This window comes from Harpia harpyja, chromosome 12 (assembly GCF_026419915.1).
Source record: "Harpia harpyja isolate bHarHar1 chromosome 12, bHarHar1 primary haplotype, whole genome shotgun sequence".
Lineage (NCBI taxonomy): Eukaryota > Metazoa > Chordata > Aves > Accipitriformes > Accipitridae > Harpia > Harpia harpyja.
Genome location: NC_068951.1, coordinates 26,702,419 through 26,725,700, shown reverse-complemented (window position 1 = coordinate 26,725,700; position 23,282 = coordinate 26,702,419). Strand labels below are relative to the sequence as shown.

Here is a 23,282-nt window from a genome sequence, read left to right as displayed (position 1 = left end):
CATGCTGAATTCAAGACATAACACTATACCAGCTACTAGAAAGAAAATTAACTCTATCGAAGCTGAAACCAGGACAGTCCTTTGTCAAAATGACTGCTGGAATTAGCAGAATGCTTGTACTCTGTGTCTGTATACAAGATTGAGTAATTGGGAGTCATTACTGGAACTGTTAAAAGAGGAAACAGCAATGTGGGAATCTATGTCCTGAGGGCATACAGTGCTCTGAGAGTCTATTGAAAATACACAAGTTTAAATGAAAACACCACAACTCACAGGAACTGCACAGAGTAGATACAAATACAGTTTATCCAGCAGATGGTATTCAGTGACAGTGGCAGACTCAACAAGCCAAGATTTTTAGTTTATCTATTGTTGAACACAGGCCCAAAAGTTGTTGAACTTTAGTAAGGCATCATCCATTTAAAATGATGGTTCTACCAACTCCAAACCATGAAAGAATTTTTCTGGTGGGAGACAGAGTGTGTCGGTGTGCACCAATAAAGAAAACTTAGAAATATTGCTCTAAAAGAGACATTGCATTTAACAGGCAATGATTGATTTCCAGCAAATAGTATTTTACTCCCAGGAGATGAAGGCAGTACTTTGACCAGTACGAACGCAGTGTGCTCTGTCAGATCTGCTCTGGAGAAGTCTTCTTTTCTTCAGGTGCTGCACGTTCCCTTTGGAGCAGATGTGGGGCAGATCACTTGCATTCTCCCATATGCTTTGCTACAAACACAACTATCTGCAGGTTGTGCCTCAAGAAATGGAGTCTTACCACATTGGTTAATGACAGCCGTAAGGTCACTTTACCTGTCTTTGCCTGAAATAGAATTAACTCCCCTGGAGATGCTGAAAATTTCATTTTGGCATCCTCAGAGTGAAACAGGGAGGAGATCTGAGGGGGTGCAGTATGTACTGGAATGTTTATTACCTTGTCCTTGCCAGAAAAGCTAAAGCATAGTCTTTCTGGGCACTATTAGTGGTTGAGGTGAACTGAATTTATGGCTCTTAGTCACTTGCTTATTTTGGAAGGGTATCTGAACTCATATATATTGGAATAGAGTCCAGGACACTTGTGGCATTTAAATCCCATAATGAATCACAAGTTGAGGATATGATTCAATATCTTAAATTGCATTATCAGATTTGTGACTCATGGTCAATGACACCAAGTCTGGCAGTGTTCTAAATGATGCCTTTAGGAACAACAAGTTTTGATCATTTTTCTTATGGTCATGAGGTCAAGGTGGTATGCACTCAGGTCACAGTGCTATGTTATTGCAGTACAACCAGCGTGTTGCAAAGGAAGTGCTGTGTTTCAAAAGCGCTTGCAAAGGGCTATTCTCCCTAACTTTCACCAGCTGTTCCAAACTGTAGCAAGAGTTTCAAAATGAGATACCCTCAAAATACTGTGTATATGCTATATAGTATACATATAATTGCAGTTAACAGTAAAAATGCTTTCTATCCCTCTGTGTCCTCTGCTTCTCAGTGTACATAGTGGCAGAGAGGCAGCACCGGTTAGAGCTCTCCTACTTTTTGTAGCAGCATCTTGGCCTATATCCCTCCTTGCTGGACTGGTTTATATCCCTACGTGATTCAATGTTGTGTGACTGGCAGGAGCTGCAAGACTGGCCAAATGATAATGCTTCAGATCTATGCTGCACAGCTAGCAATGACTGCACTAGCAGCAAGGCACTGGGCATTCAGGCTTCTTAAAGCAAAGACTTTTTTACAGGGAGAAGAAATAAAAACAAGAAAAATGGCATTTTTAAGCAAGGAGATTAAGGAATAATCAGTTCTAACTGTAGGCACTCAGAATACACCTTGGAGGAACCTCAGGCTAAGAGGAAGAAAGTAAGTGAACTAACTATTAGTAATATAGCCAAATTAAAGAAGTTTTTGAGTTACCTTCACAGTCCTCTTGCCAATTTGAGAGGAATTATGCTATAATATACGCAGTGGTATCAAAGGCTGTGCTGAGATCCAACCAACAGCAAATACCCATTCCCCTAACTAGGGAATGAGTTGTATATTTAGTTATCTTTACAATACTAGCAACAGGAATTATTCACAGGTCTCTCAAAGGACTACTCCACACTGAAACTATAAACAATGCTATAAGTCAGGCATTTTAGAAAATGTCTGTGAAAGAGTATGAACAGACAGAAATCATAAGCAGCCCCTTTCTCATGAAGTTTGTCTACAGATGCTGACAAACACAAAGTCATACAAGTGGCTTTGCTGCAAGAAAGCCTCAGATCTTAAGGTTACAATTTGGGTAACATCATTATGCAGAAGACAATATGCTTCTAAACCTCCTTCTATGATTCACACAGTGAATAGTACCACCCACATCTAATCTGTGGTTGGCTAAACTTCCAAAACATCAAAATCTGTGAAGAAAGCAGCCTACTGAATTTAAAGTGGGTGCCTTGCTTTGAGAGAGCATGTTCTTAGGACAAACCCTCCAAGTTGGGGGAAGCTTAGGATGACTCGAAGTCTGGAGTGGCTAGTTACGGTGGAAGTTAAATCATTTCCTCGTTGCTGACTCCTGTAAGTACTAAAGGGCACAACGCTAGTATCTGTAGTAGCAGAGGACACACAAGTTGGGAAATTCTCCACTTTATAACCTACTGTTTCAATAGAAAGTCTGTTCTTTCAAGACGCAACGGACGTGGGTCCCGAGCCAGCAAAGCCCTGACACACCTCATGGATGGTAGATCCAGTGTGCTTTCTGATTACTTAGCTGTTAGATTTTCTCACAAGTATCCTTGTGCTTTGCTTCTATGTGGCCAACGTGGCTCAATGAAGAGACAAAGCCATAATAACATCTTCCTTCTAATCCTTCCCTAAAGCTCCGCTTTCCCTACCAGACGTTCGATGGCAGTTAAGCTTGCAGATTGCACTAGGGCTGTTGCTATCCACGCTGATCAAATATTAGCTCATGATTTCCGTGTGATCCCCGAGCTGCATGGACCCATGTGTTATCTCTGAGATTGTAAATGCAACATGGCAGGAACTCCCACTTTCTGTTCACAGCCAAGAAAATAAAATCATTGTCCAGGAAACAGCTCCCAGGCATAATAGTAATAAAACTACTAACGCTCAAGTAGTAACATTAAGAACATACTGAGCAGCCCTGGAAGATCAGAAGGAGACTGATGAACATCCTGCAGGATAAATCATTTTTGTAGACAAACAGGAGCAAATTTTATCTATGCCTCAAGATGACAGGAAGCAGACCAGGTTGCATACAACAGGTAATTAAGATACACCACTAGATTCTTAGGGGTTTTTTTATGTCAGGAACTGTTCTCGTTTATTCCTGCTGTGTTGTAAATCCTTTATTGATGCTCAGGTAACACTTACAGTTTCTGTGCCTTGGGCGTGTTACACTCTTAGTGTAAAAGAAGGAAGTTCAGCTTCATCATCTCACAAAATGGCTGCCTTAGTCCAGGCTGGATAAAACTAGTTAAAACCCAGACAAAGCAGTGCTATGTGCTCAGTGCTTTCTCTGCTGCGAGGTGGTGTTCATTCTTCAGAGGCAGATAGAACAGATGGGGCTGGTGACAGGTTGACTAGGATACACACAGTGAAACCTATGCATCTGTCAGGAGAGGAATTTATTGGTTCGGTACAGACAATAATTTTGGATTTACACAGATCTAAGCCTTCGATTTGGGCTCTTGTCTAGGAACAAGCACTTCAGTCATAGTAACTAATTACTATGGGTTACTGTGGGCCTGAGATTTTTTAATTAAAAAAACTCTTTTGATATTTATGCCGGTAGTAATGGTGAAAATCTGGAAGTGACAAACTTTAGTTGGAAATCATATATTCACTGGGACTCTTTTACACCCCAGCTCTGGTACGTGGGTTTTTTTCAACATTCATTCTCCCATTCCTAAAATGAGCTGCCACTCACTTCTTTACTTAAATCCTTTTAACAGCACACTTATTTATCTTGTCTTGAGCATAACAGCAATTAAAAAACCAACACCCAAACGCTGTATGATAAACTTAATACCACCACATTGCTGGTAATCTGTTTTAGTTTTTGCCCATTTTATTCCAAGAAAGAAAATGCTCAGACTTGTTTTCGTTTGAGGAGAGATAAAATAAAAACTGCCTTTAAAACCCACAGTATCACTAGATCACTAAAGGGGAGCAAGGATATTCTCTCATCTCCATTTGAAGATCTAGTCTCTGACAGTGAGGTCTGACATGGGACTAGCAGTGGTGTTTCTCCACTGGCTTTTCCATCACTTTTAGTTGCCACCATGGATATGCAAAACCACCTTTTCGACATATTTTCGTTCTGAAGAGCTTAAAGCTTTCCTGTAGCATTTTATTCACCATCACACAAGTATCATGCATGGGTCTTTCCTCTGATTAAGATATATGATATGAAAAAGAAACGCAAAAGAGAGAAGCACAAGAACAGCAAGAGTTTTATTCCCACAGACTTTGCAGTTTTTCTAACTATTGTCCCAACCTGCCCCCAGGGAGCTCCAGGGAACATGATACATCTATTGCTGTTGCTCTTTTGACCTCCAACACTGATCTGTTGCCCAATAAAATATCTCTCAAAGGACAGCATGGTGTCACAGCTGGTTTAGAACCTGAGAAAACCAGCTCTTTGCATAAACAGGCTCCATCTTCTCTTTGTCCTTCTAAGAAATGTAGCCAATGATATATTTTTTTTACGGTATTATCCACTAGCCAGTGCCCTCCACTTTGTGCAAAGCACAATACAGAGAGTCATTAACACAAGTGAAGGATGTCATGTAATGTAATATCCTCTGCTCAGCCACCTCATATATACTTTTGTACTTGACTGAGTAGATTAGGTAAAGTACAATAATTTATAAAGAAAGACTGTAATATAAAGAAACTTACTTTCTTTTGTAGCTTCTCTGTTCATCTTTTTGTCATGGATCTGCTCCCTCCTACTGCAGTGGAAAAGATACATTAAAATTAATATTCTAAGCTGGGATTTTCAAAGCAGACTATGGCAGTGAAGTGTCCAAAAGCCACTGACATTCAATGGGAGCTAAGTCCTTAACCCGTTTGAAAATTCTCAGCCAAAACCCATTAATGTGTACTTCAAAGAGATATTATTCACAGTTCTAGGAGTCATTTTCCTAACTGCCTTTTATTCTCATTTCTAGCAGGCCCTTCTTCCCTAGATCCTAACCCCCTGTTGGGGTACAAAACCAAATTGCTTCCATGTCCTTTATAATTCAGACCTCAGCTTTAGCTCTGACCCTTTTGAGGCATTTGTTTTTATATTTAATGACACACAAAGATCTGTGTCTAAAAAGAGACAAAATGGAACTCTTTAATACTGCTTTTCCATCTTTATCTTGTCTCACCAGTCATTACACCTCTTACAAATGAGCACAGGTGCCAGTTCATCTAGATATTTTGACTTCTTACTGTGAAGAGTTAATTAATTCCCACGCTGTGTCTCTTGCTTATGGTCAGTTCTCATATTTTGACAAAAATGAATTTACCCCCACCAGTCTAACATCTCACTTTGTCAGCCTTTCCTTCTAAAACACAGTGCTACAGTATTTATAGCCTGTAGCTGTGGCTTGTCACATTTTTTACTTCAGTCATTTATACTAATTTTTCTCCCTCTCCCCCCAATCATAGCATGAGAAGACTTCATTGATTAAATAAATCAGGTACAAAATATGTGAGCTGACCTGAATTTTTGCAATTAGCTATTCAAATAACCCACCAGAAGGCAGGTTTTAATTGTATTAACCGTCAAATGATGCTGTAGTAGCAAAACCTTACTAAGAATCTGCTACACTATATTGACACCTTGTGGCTGGTTCATCTTAATGCAAAGTATTCATCCAGACTAGTGTAAATAAGAGGGATTATAATATAAAACCTGTAGGGAAAATATTTTCATTTTAAGTACTCACAAAGGATGGGAAGCTGATAAAGGGTGTCTAGATCAAACCCAATTTTTGCTTTTAGCCTGATCCCAGTGCAAATTCAAGTATATATGTTCTTCAGTGCTGAACATAGGGCCACGACCTATACATTTCCCATTTTCACTACAATTCAGCTCTTTGTGGGATCCAGCCTTGAAGTGTGTGCCCTGAGCTTACCTCAGATTGCAATATCTCCAGCTGACATGTCGTACTTCAGCCTCCACACTAAAGGTAGTGGGATAAAGAAGGAATAGCTTTTGTTGCAATGGCACCTGCTGCCAAAATAGAATGAGATTCAAATTATATTTGCAGAAGGAAATGCAAACTTCGATGTATGCATGTGAAATAACACTCTGGAAAGGTCAAACGGAATGAAGATGCTACATGTGAGCAGTCTTTTTTACTGCCTACCCGATAAAGAGGAAATGGCACGATGCAGGAAGCCTTTTTAAAACAGGCAGATGGGCTGTGACATAAACCCGAGACAGCTCATCTGCTCAATATGTAATCATTGTGTTTGAAACCATTTTCATACAATCATCCTGAGTAATACATAACTACCACGAGTTTACAAAGGAAAGGAACTGCTGAAATGTTAATAGAGGGAAGGATTTGAAAAGGATTCAGGTAAATCAGTTACAAACAATGCTCTGGCCAGCAGTCAGTGAATCACTGAACAACATGTAATGATTTCCCAGGAAGACTGCCTCCACCATATGACCCTTGAAAACAAATAATCAAATAACACTGCTTAATCTCACAAATAAATTACCCTTCCCCAAAGACCGTTGAATCTGCTTTGGTTCATTGCCTTGCAAAGTTGGAGACTCCCTGTATCATTCAATGGCATCACATGAAACTCTGAAGTTAGTGACTTTGGTCTTCTGTGGGCAAATACTGTCCCACAAATTAAGGGCTAGTTATTCAGTTTTGGGGAAAGAGGGAACTGGGCATCAAGGAGTCCCACCTTTCTCCTGCTTATTTTCTGCTTGGAATAACAGGAGGAGGCTGCTTGGGGGCCCTGCTGCCGCCTTGGCAGATAAGTCAGTGTGAGCCACTGCTGGAGATGGCACTCACACCAGGAGCTGGGGTGATGCTCTGGTGTCCACGGGGACCTCGGACAGATCTTGAATGCCTCTGGGCAAGAATGGCTGAGTTGTGAGGCTGGCTGCACGGGTGGTGGGGCCTGACTGGGTTGTTGGTGTAGCCAAAGGGGCTGGGCAGAAGAAGAGAAGATATAGAGATTTTTATGCACAGTGGGGCCTCTTAAGTTCAGAAGAGGAGACGGTCACAGTGCCTCTACAGCCCTCCACAAGTATAACACTATCCTGCAAACCCAGCTCCAAGGTCAGGCAAAATCAAGGATGTGAGATGGAGAAGGAGAAGGGCAGGACTGACTGGGTCTGCACCCATTTCTATCTCCATCCAGAACTCTACAATAGTTGTTCTGAGGTTTAGATAGTTTAAGGGTTATTAATTTCCTGTGCCTGTTTAATTCTATTCATTGAGAAAAAGATGTGGTCCCTGATGGTCGTTTGACCATGTGGGAGTCTCTAGTGACACAACTCCACCAGGATGCACGTAGGAATTGAGTGATGTGTGGCTCTGCCCATGGGACAGCTTCCAGCAAAGCCAAGACCTGCTGGGTAAACCCTGCCCCTCACAATAGATCTCAGCCAAGTAACCTCAGTACAATGACAGTCATTAACATGAAACAACCTGCAAAATTTTGTTAGTTCAAAGTTTGGTAGAGTTAAATGCTGATTCTTTGAAAAGAATTACAGTAATCTATTCATTTTCATGGAACAAGATACAATTAAAGAAATTCCTCCGAAAATAACTCAATGTTATATACTTTTTCTTCTAAACTGTTTTTTCAAAGATTCTTTAAGTGAACAGTAATTTACTGACCGCAAAACAGTAGCTCAATGCAATAATAAGTACCCTCAATACTGCCATGCATGGAGTTGCTGGAGAACAAACCAGTCTTTGAGGAGAGGTATAAAGGCAGCATGTCCTAAACCTAAATTGAAACCTTGTGTCAGTACTGATGGAAGTAAATTGATTGTGAACTTCTCTTACCTCTCCATACATACTTATTCTCAGTATTCAGAAAAGGAAAAGACAGCTCTGTGAAATTACAGAACTTTTCTTCTCTGAGTCAAAGGAGAAGTGGGGTCTGGAGGAAAGTGGAAAAGACATGGAAAACATTCTTGGGAAGTCCAGCATCCTGAAGTACAGCAAAATGAACTGCAGCTGCTCTCCAAAGTTTATGTGAAGACACAGCACATCTTGGCAGCAGGATGCCTTTCTACTCTTATATAGGAGTGATATGTACAACCAGCTGTAGGACAGATCAACCCAGAACTGTGGCCATTCCCTGTGTTGTTTGCATTAAAAGAAGCTTTCTGTCTTAGCAAGCTCTTCAATATCTAGAATTCATTTTGCAACTTATACAGCCCTCTTCACCATGGTACACCATCCCCAACAGCCAGTTTGCATAAATGCATTGTGTTTTGGGGACTGAGACAAATTCACTAACATACATGTAAGCTGTTCTATGCCTATTGTCCTCAGTGACTATGAAATTTCCCAGGGATTTTAATTTTTAAATTTACTAAACCAGAGTGACCAAGAAACATGCTCAAGGCCACACAGAAAGTCTATGGTATAGCAGGGAATTGAAACAGATATCAAGGTAATGCTCTAAACACAACCCAGGTTTCCTTTTTCTTTCTTATTGTTCCCTTCCTCTTTTAGTCTAATAAGAACCTATGAAATCTCTTCACTCTCTTTTAAATCCCTGCCTTCCTACCCTTTGGGATCCTGCCCAAACCCCTTCCTGCCTACCAAATATTTCACATCCCCTCTGCTCTGCTCTTCAGATAACTACAGGAGTGAGCACAGCGGCTGTCTGGATGACAGCCATCAACCCAGCTCTCTCTGCTCTGTGGTTTACACAGCTCTTGCAATGAATACATACTGACTCATGAAAATGATAACAGATGTGAAAAAATTAGCTTCACCACCTGTTGCTAATGTAATAGATTTAATTACTGGCAGACAGCTTGAATTATTTTGAGGTCTGTTACAAAAGAAGACTTTTCCTCTGTGGGGGACCCTTGTTGAGAAACTTGTGGTTCCATAAAGGCAAATAGCTACAGGGGACAACCCTGTGCAGCGAAACCCTCTGGTTCCTTACAGACTTCTCCCTGCCAGGAATTTCCCCTTGCACCATTCTATGATGTGTTAATTATTTCTTTGCCTAATTGACTTGATGAATTTATCTCAGTTATATACTTTCAAACTGTCCACAAACTGACCATAATTTCAGTAGCTGCTTTGCCCACCATGCTGATATTCACCCCTGTACTGACCAGTGCTTTTGCTACAATCATTCATACCGAAAAGAAAGGGCAGTAAAACTCAAGCCACACTCACTTCAGGTACTCATTGCAACTAGCAAGGTATCTGTGAATACATCCTGTGTGGGCACTTTTTCATTCCAGCTATGGCCTTGTTCACTGAAATTGTTTCTATACAACATCTATATGGATATCCAAAACCTTCTGTATTGATACTAATAAATGTGAGACGATGAATTTGATTGAGCACTAGTATGTTTGAGGTAGAATGTATCCTCAGTATGTGCTTCGGGCTGGGAGAGTGGGAATTAATATTCTTTATAGTATGATGTCTGCTGAGTGGCCATTGAGCTCAAGAGGTTAAACTGAGCTTCTTGGTTAGGTATTGACCTAGTAGTATCCAGACAGAGAGGGTAGTGGGCAAGCAGGAAAAGGAAGAATCTTGTGCTATCCTCTCTATTCATTGGTAAGAGAACTTGATCTAAGATCTGGACCTGTTTATAGAAAATTTTGACCGAGTCCTTACTTATCTGCATCAACGGAAGACATGAGTGTGGGCACTACTCATGGGAAAGAAAGCGAAGACCCTTTCCTTGCTCATGGTTCCTCTCTGGATAGGAAAAAAGAAAAAAGCAACCCCTGTGCCCATAAGAAACCTCTGCTTTCTTCATGACATAACAAAAAGTTTCAAGGAGGCATCTAGTGAAAGTAAAGGGCAGCCAATGTGAGACAGACAACAGTTGGTACGTTTCTCACTCTGTGGAATACCACTGTGTAAGTAATTGTCTCAAGACACCACTAGAGATACACTGTTAATTTAAAATATACTTACCTAGTTAAGTGAGAACTGTTGGAAGAGCAGTCAATGGCAGAAACCTATGACCCTAGAGACAAGTAAGCAAAACAGGGAATCAGTTAAAACGCAGCACTAATGACCTTTTCTTAGCAAGCAACTACAGCAGGTGCCACAAGAGTCCCTTTGAATTCAGTGGGATAACTTACGTGTTGAACCACAACACATACATATGCTGTTGAATTGTTGCCAATTAAGAGCTGGAAGAAAAGGAGAAAATAAAACCAAATGGAAGAATAAGAACAGGAAGGTACAATGTAAAGAAGATATAGTCTTACTCCCACTTTTCTCTCACTTTTTATCTCCAACCCAAATTTTCTATATAGAGTGGTGTATTTCATTTTCATTGGCATCATTTTCAGCTACATTGGAAGGTCATTTGTGCTATTGTTATCGACATTGCCTTATTGACTGCAGCGTGCAGCTCAGCTTTTGCTGGTCGTTTTCTTAGTAAGCTCTTCTCAGTCCCAATTTTTGTCATTATAGGGCCATCATTAGTTGTGTTCAGTAGTGGGAAAAAAAAAAAAAAGGAAAGAAAAGAAATCTACAATTAAAAAAAGGCTTCTTCAAATTCAGCTATCTGCTCTTCAGGAAGCTCATCAGTCCTCCTGAAAAGAGGTATCAGGGGTTGCTTAGGAATAGAAAGATGACATCCTGCCCGTCAGATGGATCTTTTCAGATTATTTCCTAGATAAGTACGATAATTGCAGGGAAGCATCTTTTGTGGCTGACTGCCCCCTTGCAATGCCTAGGTTAACACAAGGAGAAACAGTATGCTTCAGCTACTGTACTGCAGCTGTTGGCATCTCTTTTCTGGGGAATTAAAATGCAACAATATGTATATCACTTTACCTAGCAGTATCTTCAGCTAATGTTATTTTTAAAATATTATTTTTAGTACTGTAAAGACATATTTAGGAATGGCTGCCATCTGTCCAGACATAACAACAAATGAAATAAAGGTTTCACTAGTGATCGGGAACAAAAGTTACTACTCCTTAAGAAAGAGATTTAGGTTATTAAAAGTCTGATTTCCCTAAGCAAGAGCATATCATGGTACAAAAAGATTACAATGGGAGGACTTGCACATGTACTTGAGCACGTGTGTTTAGAAATTTTTAAAATTCATTTTGTGTGTTTAGAAATTTTTATAATTCATTTTAAGTTGTGCCTGCACATCATTTTGCTGTCACTGTTACAGCCTGCTTCATTTTATTTATTTTTCCTGGTGACTATCACAGGGAAAGAGCACAAAAGACACTTACTCCTCAGACCTGCATTTCCTCCTGTGGCCATGCAGCGGCACAGGAGACCAGAAATCACTGTAGAATTGCGCTACGCATTTGGTGATTCTGAGGCAGGACTTTGCTCAGGTGCGAGGGTTAGGAGACTGACAAATGAATTACCATGTACCTTACTGCTTGGACTGATGACTCTTACCACAACACCCCGTGATGTCTGCTGTTCGCCCTGACTCGATGGACTCGGAGGCTCTGACCCGCCACAGCAGCCCGGTTCCAGCAGACCGCTGGCTTGGTGCGCCGTCCTCACCGGGGCGAGAGGCAGAGCTGTCCAAGCCACTGCCCTTCATCTCTCTCTTTCTTTCTCCTCCTATACACGTATCTGATAGGCAGCATTATTTATGGTATGCTTCACTATGGCTCCTGTATGAATTATTTGCCCCCAGACGCTGATATTTACTTTGAGCCCCTGGCAAGACAGCAACTGCTCACGCAGGCATACCTGTCTCACTTGCATGACTGAGCGCTTCTACTAATGTGTTTCTTGCTGGGTTAGTGGTACACTGTGACGGTTTTGGCAGGCCTACAAAGCCTAACGCCTGCTCTGGGAAACAGTAATTTCTTTCCTTGACTGGGAAAGGCTGAGAGTGCATCGTGTACTGCATTTACGAGCTTTTTTGGTATTGCCTCTATTAACCAGGCTCCTGCACTCAAAATACCCATTTCAGACCTGGTAAGGAGAGGATATCTACAGGTCTTCACTGGTGGTCCTTGGTGCTCAGTGAAACCATCCTCAGGGCAGATCTTCATCAGGTGTCAGAGGAATGGAAAAAGCTGTTTAATTCAGGTAGGGAGGGCTGTGTCCCTTACAGACATCCTGGAGACCGCAGTAATGCCATGGCTGCAGCATCCTGGTGCACTTGCAGGGCAGCACTGGTGAGGTCTGTGTGAACATGTAATTGGAAGATGAGTCTATCGTGTGCAGCCCTTGCTGGAATGATCATGCTTGCTGTACTCTAAGGAATATTACACCTCATACTTGGATCATTTCTACTGCAGGATCCATTTCTTCTGTCAGACATTCCCTGGCAGCAAGGAGAAGGGGAAAGAGTTGTCAGCCTGAGCAAGGATACTTAATGGCTTTGGCTGGATTTTATTTCAGGTTTTCATATCTCCTCAGGGTGAATGAAACAGGTCCAACTTTAGAATTAATTTTTTGGTTTTGAAATTGAGCTTCCTTCCCATCTCCCTAACTCTAAGCCCTAGAAGAGTCCTAAAACTGCAAGCCAGATTTAAAGAAAAAAAGCTGAAAAGAAGCGTGGAATTCTGACCCCTTCCACTGCCAATGCCATCCCTCCTGTCTCCTGTCTTAAGCGAGAGAAGACATACAGGAATCCCTTCTGAAGGCACCGATATGTCATCTTAGAGCACAGTACTAAACAAATAAGCATCCGGGCTTTAGAGTTGTTTATTCCGGTCCAAAGACTGATAAAAAGCCTAACTACACAATTAGCTGGTTCAAATTACCCCTAATGATAACCCCAGTGCCAGAAACTTCATGCCTGTTCGATTAAACCCTTCTCCTCGGGGACACCATACACATCCTGTACTGTGGAGCTCAGAGTAACCACTATGAGCAGGTAAAGAACACGCTAACCCTCCAGATGGCGATAAATCCGTATTTTTCTGTATTTTTTCCTCTGAATTTGACAGAAAAGCTGTTGTTTTAGTTTCTGGACAGCAAGAACTTATGATTTAAAATTTATATGCAAACACTGCATTTCCTTACAGTATTTATTTATAGTGACAACTATGTAGTGTATATGTATCTATGTATAGAAATATATTTTAAAATATATGTCTTTGTGTATATACCTAGATACCCACACCTACTTCTCACTGTATTCGTGCAAGCTACATGTCTGCATTCTGCTCTGCTCTGCTTAGGGAGAACTCTTCTACAAATGAATAAAGAAGATGTCCTGATGGGAAGGAAAGAAGAGTGATGACAGCAGTTTAATTTCTAATTAATTAATCCATCATGATTAACTCCTGGCATTAAAGCAGTTGTGTTTAGTCTCTGCTGAGTGTCTAATCCAAAGACAACTGCTGTCAGTGTTGCAAGGGAGGACTGATTCAGACTGGGTGGAGATGGCACTCAGGTGTTTTTGCAGTGGGGACTTCTGGGGGTGCATGGGCTGGCATTCCTTCCCTCACCAGTCACTGTGCTGGTTTCTAGCCAGCTCCAGAGCAGGAAAGCAAGGAGACAGGCTGAAGGGAAATCCAGTTGTGACAACAAATTGAAAGGAGGCTCCTCCTTGCCTCTTGCTACTTGTAAAATATGAAAGAGTGAACTGAAAGCAGTTGTATCTCTACTAGGCTCAAAGGAATGTAAAGTTTAGATCAAGTTGTTCTCCTACAGTGAACAGTTTGTCTTGGTTGTAGTCACACTGCAGTGGATCAGGAATTTTTCCTATGCATTCCAGATTCTATAGCAATGCAAGATACATCGACTGCAGTTTAGATTAGGAAAAATGAAAGACTGGGAAAGCATTATTATTATGAGTTTACTTCTTCGTATATACTGAAGTGGCATAGTTAACAGCATGCATATTTGCCTCAGAGCACCATTTGGACTTTGACATGCCTTCTGGCTGACTGTCACCCACAGTGCACTAGGGTTTACATTTGCTTTTCTGAATCTTAGATTTCTGCAACCGCCTTGGAAATGTTCTGATTCACTGCCCCTGTGGCACTTGCTAGTCAGCGAGCAGCCAATACAACACGACACTCTTTTGGTAGAATATGGTGTTTACTTTGGTGAATTCATGAATTATACAGCTGACCTAATATCTTTGAATATTAAAAGTGGAATTTCAGCTTGCACATGAAATGTAAATCAATGGCTGAAAAAATAATCCAAAATAGCACCACAGAAACAAGATGAAATGAGTCAATGTATAATTCAAACAGTATAGCTAGGAGCAACATTTCTGTTTTAATACTATGAATGTTTCTAAATGAAAAACAGGTTCTGATGTTTGATTTTTTTTTTCTTTGAGCCGATTTTTTTGTTGTTGGAGATATGAATGGTAATTAAAAGTAATGATGAGGCTATTAAGAGCTGAGCTTAAAAATTAAATAATGGAAGTACTGTGATTTATGTTACTGAGCAGTTACGGCACATTTAAAGCAAACTCACTAAGAATTTCATGCTACTTCCATGTCAGCCATATTATTCAATACAAACCTCATTTGCTGAACATAGCTTTCCAGGTTGCAGTTAATACTCAGTTAAAAATTTAGTTTGTGGTTCAGGTCAATATATTAACTTTTGAGAGCCATGTCGTTAGTGGCCTCAGGTGAAAAACTATGTTAGAGCTTGGCTAGAGGTTAGGATTTCATCCTGCAGAAGTAAAGGTGATGTGTTTCGGGTGGGCTCTGCAAAGCCAGAGGTTATTTTTATGAGAAGTAGCATAGTCCATCTATGCAGCCCCTTGTGGAAGCCTGATAGGGCCACTTACCTGACTATCATGAAATCAAAACTTACTGCATGTAAGAACTGATGAGCTGCAGTGCTTTGTGGAGCTGGATCTGCTTTTAGGGCTGCAGAGCACCCAACACCCCCATCTTTCCTTAGGGGATCATTACTATAGCATATATATATTACATATATGTATATACTGCAGGGGGTCATTACTACAGTTCACAACCGCTGCCTAAGCAAGTTGCTTGATCTGGCTTGGTTTGAGGTTCCTGCCTTTGTAGCCCAGGACAGAGCATTTACTTTTGGGCACCTAAATGCTCATTTGCCTTTGGTTAAGGATTGGATTAGGATTAGGTGTGGCTTGTGGTTGTTAGGTTTTAACGTCTCATGAATTGCATGACAGTAGCTTTGAAATGCTCTAAGATTTTGATTCAGGTCCTGCACATAGAGTAAGGCTACTGGTATCTAGCCAGTACCTCCTGTTAAGTCTAATTTTGTAAGCCTTCATTTTAATCTGGAGAGAACCATAACTAATCTGCTGTTCAAATACAGCTGAGATCCTTGTGCTTTCTCTAAAAAAGTAATGACATACCAGTGAACAAATTAGAAATAGCAGTGAAGGGATCTCTTTGCATTTTTCCTTTTTAAATCTGCTGTTTTGTTTTAATACCATCATGTATATGAGTTATGAAGAGCGCTCCCCTTATAAAGTGCATTTAACAACAGGATCTAATAGAAGAGAGTAACTAAATACCTAATTACTATTGCATAACTGCTTTGAAACATGACCATGTTTCAATTTTATGTAAACCATTTGGGGAAGAGCCCTAGACCTACTGCGAATTTCTTCAGGATCTGAAAGAAGAACTTTAGAGATGAAGTTCCCACAGTGTTTCCTTATTTTAATTGATATAATTACTGTAAGAAACACTATCATTAGCCCACTTTCTGTTATTTATTTATAAAAAATTCGGGTGTAGCACAATGAAATTTTTCTCAAGCCTTGACACCTCCATCAATAAAGAAAGATGATTTTAATTACTCAGCAGTATAGAGGCAAGGGTGATTACTAAATATTATCCCATCTCAATAGGCAATCAGATAATTTTCTGTATATTGGTACAAATGACATGGATATTTTCTTCTTTGAAATACCAAGATGCAGAAAGAAAGAATGTATTTATTGTGGCTTTTTCTTGGAATCTACAAAACCAACATAAAAACAAAGGCATGTTGTCTTTTGGCTGACATTCAAACCCTAGGGGACAGGTTTATAAACTGCTGGAGAGCATTCAGCATCAGAATGATTTAATTCATAGAGACTCCATTTCTCACCTTCAATAAATTACAAAAAAATATGTTAAAAACAGATCTTTGCACTGTCACTGCTCCCCACTGGGACAGAAAGGCTGTAGATGGACTGAAGGTATGAAGGGGCCAACATTCAACTTGCATCAAATGAACCAAAAAAACCACAGGAGCAGAAAACCCTGCTCCATTACCTACAACACTCTCCCTTATCTACAACAAAAGTAACAACTACAAAGGACTGGCTTATCAGACATGGGTCACAAATTATCACCAGCACAATCACTTTATTCCCTTTTCCTTGTTTCTACTTTAAGGTAGGTCTACTTTAATTCTACTTTAATTAGGTCAGTCTGCAGCCAGATAACAAGATCTAGATAAGGAGATGGCTTCACAGAGAATAGGATGCATACCAAAGCTGATGTTGCTGGTATCGGAACTGATTATACCTTATCAGGCATAATTATTATACCTCTTTTTTCATGGAGGGGATATTTTATCTCAGAGTGCTGTGCAACTAATGTTTTGAGGTTTTCACATAAACATCTATTGAAAGAAGAAGCTAACAGGTCAAACTGTTCCTTACTGCAGAAGAGAAAGCATTGAGGTCCAACAATAAAACTGAGGATGTATATTGACCCAGGCAAGAAATTAGTGAAAATCAGTCAGAGCAAAATAAAGACGACAACAACCATGGCTTACCCCATGTATCTGCTAGCTCACATATCGTTCAGCTTCTGTCCCCAGGCATCTTGAGAAGAGGAAATAAGACTTGTTGACACAGAGGAGTGGCTGGAATTTGTAATACAAAGATAAATTTATTGTAAAGCACTACTGCCTTTCCTTAACAAAGCACTCACTTGGCTGTGACTGTTGCTTATTACATGAAAGATAATCTTCCTATTACTTAGCACTCTGTTTACCTGTTTATTGTACTTCTCATCCAGCTGTTGTTTCACCTACAAGCAGTCTGAAGCAAGCGTGACATCTTTGGTAGTTGTTTGCAAAGATCCCAGTGTTATGAGGCCTAGGTGCACAAAAGAAATGTTTATGCAATAATGAAATGAAGTGACAAAACATAGAAGTTCAGTCACAAAATGTTAAGGACAAATACAACAGCCTGAACTGTTTCCTTCTGATTTCCCGGTTTTGATGCTCCTGACTGCACTGGTCTCTGTGAGATTGCCTGGGTGGGACTGAGAGCTGAGCCTCAGCCAGTTACTAGCAGCTCTTTAGGAAGTTTGTCTTACATAGATTCAAGGTAGTGCAACAATATATAACCTTTTATTTTATTTTCTGTACTTAAGTCAGAGTCCTGGAAGTTCGTACTCTCGAGTTGCTGGATTAAAATCCTGCTATAGGATTCGCCCAGATCTATCCTTAATTGTACCGTATTGACTTCACTGTGATTCAGCTTACTGAGTGCCTTTCTATTGACACATTGGAGTTGTAGCTGATAACTTAGAATCAGGGAAGTTAAAAAAAAAGCAGCAGGGAGGCAATATGTAAGCAGAGGCACACCTCTTTCATAATGCATGCAATGCATGGAGTTTCAGCCCAGAGAATCAGGATTGCAGAAGATGGACTGATCAAGCCTTGTTTTACATTGTCTATAAGAAGTTGAATTGCCAGAAGGTGACCAAACCATCGCTAGAAAGGAAAAACAACTTTGGTTATCTGAAAGGAATGTGAATACTATGATAGGAATTAAAAATGCTCCAAACAAATGTATCTTTAAAAGTCTGAAGCCTGCACCAACCCTGAGGAAACATGTTACTGCTTTTATTGTTATTTCTAATAATATTACTGGATAAGTAAATAAGATGATAGTAATGAGAAATTATAGCAGAGATTGTGGGTCCAGAAGGTACTGCTGTCATATAGGATCTATGCTACAAATTTAAAAAGCAACAGAACTTTTTCTAAAAGCATTGATTTGATTTTTGTTTCATTTTGCTCACAATACCATATATTTTGGGTTTTTTAAGAATACTTTGTTTCCTCTTGTTAATTCTGCTCCTTTTCCTGTCTTCAGGTCTTGTTTATTGACAGCCTTTGCACTAATCTAATTTGACTAAGCTGTTCTGTGTCCATTCATACTTTCAATTACCTTGTATGACCTGCTTTTTGAAGCAAAGCATCTTTGCACGCCTAGTACAATCCCACTGCTGTGCTTTCTTTGCCCATCACCATCATAGTTTTCTTCCTGTTTAGAATATCAGATCTCCACTTGAGCAAATCTTAATCGATTTGGGGACAGGCTGCTCCCCAACAGGCAGATGAGACCTTAAGAAATAAAGCTTGATAACGTTCCCTTGTTCTTTCCCATAGTGTCTGAGCAGAACAAAAGCACAAGGATGAAGGATCATGTATTTGCTCAAAAATCATTCCTGATAAAGTAAAATATGGAAAGTTTATTATGTTTCATTTATAAAATGAAGTACTGTTATCCTGACTTTGGGAGCTTTGATCTCCTGCACAAGTGACTCTACTATTGTGAGTGGCTTTCAGTAGCGACAAACGGCCATTCTGCTTTTAGAGACACTGAGATTATCAGATAGATGCTGCTGGATAGCTGGAAATCCTGTTGAAATGCTGACAACACTGTGCAAATCTTTCTAAATCACATATGCGTTAAGTCTGACACAACCTGTATGCAAGGTATTGCTGATCTGGGCATGAGTTTGCATCAACGGCTTATGTACAGGTGGTTTTGCAGGCTGCTTTCTTTAACCTAAATGCTAATAGTTGCACCCTAAATGCTAATAGTTGCAGAATGGGAATATTTGTCATTGTAACAACTCTTTTGACAATCTGAAGAAGCAACAATGCTATAAATAAGGCAGCTTCCATGGTTAAGTATCCAGATCTTACAATTCTTATTCAAGTGAATCTTTCAAACTGGTGAGTAATCATATTCCATAAAGAAAACCGAGCTGAGGAAGCATTGCAAAGGTAGGTGAAGCAGCTCCAGTCTGAAGGGTGCTTCACGATGAGGAGCATTGTAGGAATTCTTCTTAAAATGTTATAGTTGTCTAGATGTGAATTCATCAGCTAGTGCCACTCTTTTTTTAACTTTATAGTTACAGACATAGCTGTCTAATGTCTAATGGTAGCCCAAAGATCACTGGAAATATTTGTTTGAATAGATAAATCACTTTTAAAGGTAAGGGTTGTAGAACCTATTCATAAATAGTAAAGACTAACCCAAATATAGTTCATGGTAATTTTGTTGTGTTGGAGTTGACTATTAAAATAACATCCATGTCATCAATAGCTGGGTTAGTAAAATGGAAAAAAAGAATCACAAAATCAACACAGACATAACTGTAGATAATTCTCTGTATACAATCCAAATGTGTGGTAAACATCCCACCCCTCATCCCTTTTGCTCATGGTCTTTACAAGTTGTGGACCCAACCTTACGGTGTTTAAGCTGAAGAACACTATTATTTTTAAGATGCCCATAAACTGTGCCTTAAGAAGTTTTTATTCCAGACCTGGCAGGGTACTGACTTGTTTAAACTGACTGAGTTATGTTAAAAATCACAACTTTGATTTATTATTCTCTCAGTTGTAGCACAGACTACAGAATACAGCTCTACCAGAGTTCAAGTAAGAACAGTCGTTTCCCTTAAAGGCTTTGGCACAATAGATCGTGGGGCAACTCATGTAAAGATCAAGCTAATGATAAAGACACAGTATATCTATACAGGCAACATGACTTTGGCTTCACTTGGATTATTTAGGAGAGGTGAGGACAGTAAAATAGGGCCCATCTGTTAACGCTTGCTAATGAGACTCAACTTTTGAGCCAGTTGTCATAAATGACCAAACTGAAGGACAGTAATACCAGGGAAAAAGATTGCAACAGCAATGCAACTTTTTTGCTAACAATGCATTTTCAGTGAAATGGGGTATGGAATGTATTATGCTATGAGCCTAGAAAAAGCCCATTCTCAGAACTAGAAATACTCAGATCTGCCATTCCTTTATGAAACTAGTAACTATTATTCCTGTGCTGCGTAGATTGATAGTACACAGGGACAGGCTTGGAGCAGTTGGTCATGTTATGAATTACAGTAACATAATTGTACGCTTTAAAGGAGTGTCTATTTATTCTATGTAACTGTGAAATTAATGTGATCCAAACACATTAAATTTCATTCTTTTATAGAACACAGCAATAGATTTCTCCCAAGAGTAGTACCCTGTACATCCATAAAAATTGCCATAGTTACAGTTAACGTTAAAGAATTTTAGCATCACAACTAATTTAGGAAGAGAGTTGCCTAATGTAATTTCTCTAGAGAAAATGATTGTGGTTTCTAGTTGTGTAAATCAGCCTGACACTTCTAACCAGTAGTTTGCTCTACAACCTGCTGTGTTATTAAATGATCCTTATCTAATCTTGCTGTGTAGTACTGAATTAAGATGATGATGGTTGGCTCAAGTGAAGTTCAAGAAACCTCCACTCTTCTGCACTGACACATTTGCCTAAGTAATGAACAGACTCCTTCTTAGATAGAAAGATGTAACCACAGACTAGAAGTACCACGAAACAGAAATTAGTCAGAAAGTACATGTCATGTCCAAATATCCTAATCTGTGGGGAGACATTTAATGGCATTTTATTTTTCCAAGCAGTGAAGGAACAGGGTAGGAAAAAGAAGAGTGGTCACAAATTAAGATTAAAGGTGTTACCCAAAGCAGAAAAATTATTTGAGGAAAATTCTCTCGAGAATATCTGAAAGTGCAGGGCCTCTGAAGAAAAGAAGCATGCATAAAATGTTAGTGAAATTATCAAAAAGAGCCCCGTCTCTGTAAAATACTACCACAGACTACAATTTCAGTAAGCCAAAAACTTTCAGAGCTAGATGTAAGGTGAGTACCTCCTGCCATCCAGCTCAGGCTTGCTTGCTTGCTTGCTTTCTTGAGAGTAAAGAATTGTTAATAGAAAAGTCTTTCTCTAGGCAGGAGAAGGTGTGAGGTCCACAACTTGACCCTGAGCTGTCTGAGACCAGAATATTGCCTGCCCCTCACCCCCAGCCCCCACATGGAGTGAGGGAGAGAAAAGAAAATGAATTTCCAGAAGTTTGGAAGTGGCTTGTGCTCTGCTCTGTTTGCCTCCTGAGATTTTCAGACTCTCAAAGAGCTGGATTAACACCCCGGGGGTCCTGTCGTCCCCTTAATGGAAATGCTTTGGTGACATTTTATGTTCCCTTTGGAAAATCTGACACACAGGCATCTTTGAGAATACTATATCTGAAAATATAGAAAACTCTATTTAGCTATTAAGTACTTTACAGAGATTATAATCCAGTTAATACAAGTGCCTGTGGCAATTCCTAGCAGGCAGGAGATTTTAATCCTCTGTTTGAACACCCTGCAGTTAGCTGGTTAGTTGTGCTAAGCACAAATTCCAACAGAAATATCACTCACAGCACTTGGTGTTTTCAGGCATGGTATGTTGTTGTTGGAGTTTATGGGACCTATGTGATAGGATTAGCGCCCAAACTGTCATGCTGAGACAAAGAAAAACAAACCTCAAATTAGCTTAAGGAAAAATAAAATAACAAAGCTCCCCTAGGGAAGACACATTTTAAATTGCTTCATTTCAAAGTCATACTTCAGTTATCTTGCCCATGCTGAACAAGCCTCTCCCTGGTTCAACTTTGTTGTTGACGTTGTAGTCAAAATAGGGCAGAGGATGGCCTGTTGTTCACGCAGGAGAAGAAAAAGTACCTAAGGTTGTTATGGAGAACAGAGTGTACCATGGAGAAATACACTGAGCTATCAGCCACTCCAGCTGAGCAACTCAGGCTGCTACCTGGGCTATCTAAGAAAAATTAATAGTATGAGGTGAAGCGAAAAAGGGTGCAGGACATTATGTTCTGTTCTGTGAGAATAAAAAAGCAGTGGGGAATTCAGCTCAGAGGAAAGTCCCAGTTTGTAGGCTCATTGGGGCATACATCCAGCAGCGGCTGAGCACTGCTTCATACCCCAAGGGTGCGAGCACCGAGAATGTCTGCTTTTAAGGCAATTTCACAAACATATGAAAAACTGCTGGTAACAGCACCTTAACATTAGCTTCACCCTGGCTGTAAGGGTGACCTTCCAAAGGCACCCCAATTAGCCAGCACCAGAAGCAAGGGGACAGGGCTGCTTTTGTAGACACTAAGAGGTAACAGACCAGAGGGTTTACATTATCTCTTTACCAAATTTTTTTGCTCTTTTACCTTCTGGCACCTGTCATCATCTTAGCCAGCTGCACGTTAAAGCTGATCCAATTTCTATTTTAATCTGGCATTCCTGCTAGAAAGCAGCTCCAGAGCCTCAGATTTATGGTAAACTTGAATTCTAATTCCAATTTTCATTCAAAGTGCACTTATATTCAGCTTTTAAAAGTGTGCTTCTGTGCTAGGCACTGCCCTCCTGCTTAAGTAGCCATTCCCCCAGCCTGCCATGTATCTCTAATATTTATAGCAAGCAAGCCTGTCCTCCCTTAGCCTCTGTTTTGGCAGGCTACACAAGCTAAGCTTATCATGATCTTCCTGTCAAATCAGGTCTCCCTTTCCTGGTCATCTCAGAAACACTTTTGTTCACCTGTTTCAGTTTATACCCATCGGTCTCTAACATGGGTGGTCAGGAATGCATGGTGAACATCAGTATTGCAAAAGGGCCTTGAAGAGCAGCACTAGAATCAAAGAATCATAGAATACCAGGTTGGAAGGGACCTCAAGGATCATCTGGTCCAACCTTTCTTGGCAAAAGCACGGTCTAGACAAGATGGCCCAGCACCCTGTCCCATGGAATCTTAAAAATGTCCAATGTTGGGGAATCCACCACTTCCCTGGGGAGATTATTCCAATGGCTGATCTCATAATGAAAAATTTTCCTCTTTTGTCCAATTGGAATCATCCCAGGAGTAACTTGTACCCATTACCCCTTGTCTTTTCCATGTGACTCCTTGTAAAAAGGGAGTCTCCATCTTCTTTGTAGCCACCCTTTAAATACTGGAACATGGTAAACACTAATAATTCTGTATGGCTGGGTGTCCTTCCCCATGTT

At 40.2% G+C, this 23,282-nt stretch overlaps 1 long non-coding RNA gene across 1 annotated transcript; it reads right to left on the bottom strand.

The window, feature by feature from the left end:
• Window positions 1–207: 207 nt before the first annotated feature.
• Window positions 208–6,294, bottom strand: LOC128149356 (uncharacterized). Its single transcript, XR_008237620.1, has 3 exons — window positions 6,135–6,294; window positions 4,906–4,958; window positions 208–729 (listed from the first exon to the last, which is right to left on the bottom strand). It is a non-coding gene; the product is annotated as an uncharacterized LOC128149356 (long non-coding RNA).
• Window positions 6,295–23,282: the final 16,988 nt, after the last annotated feature.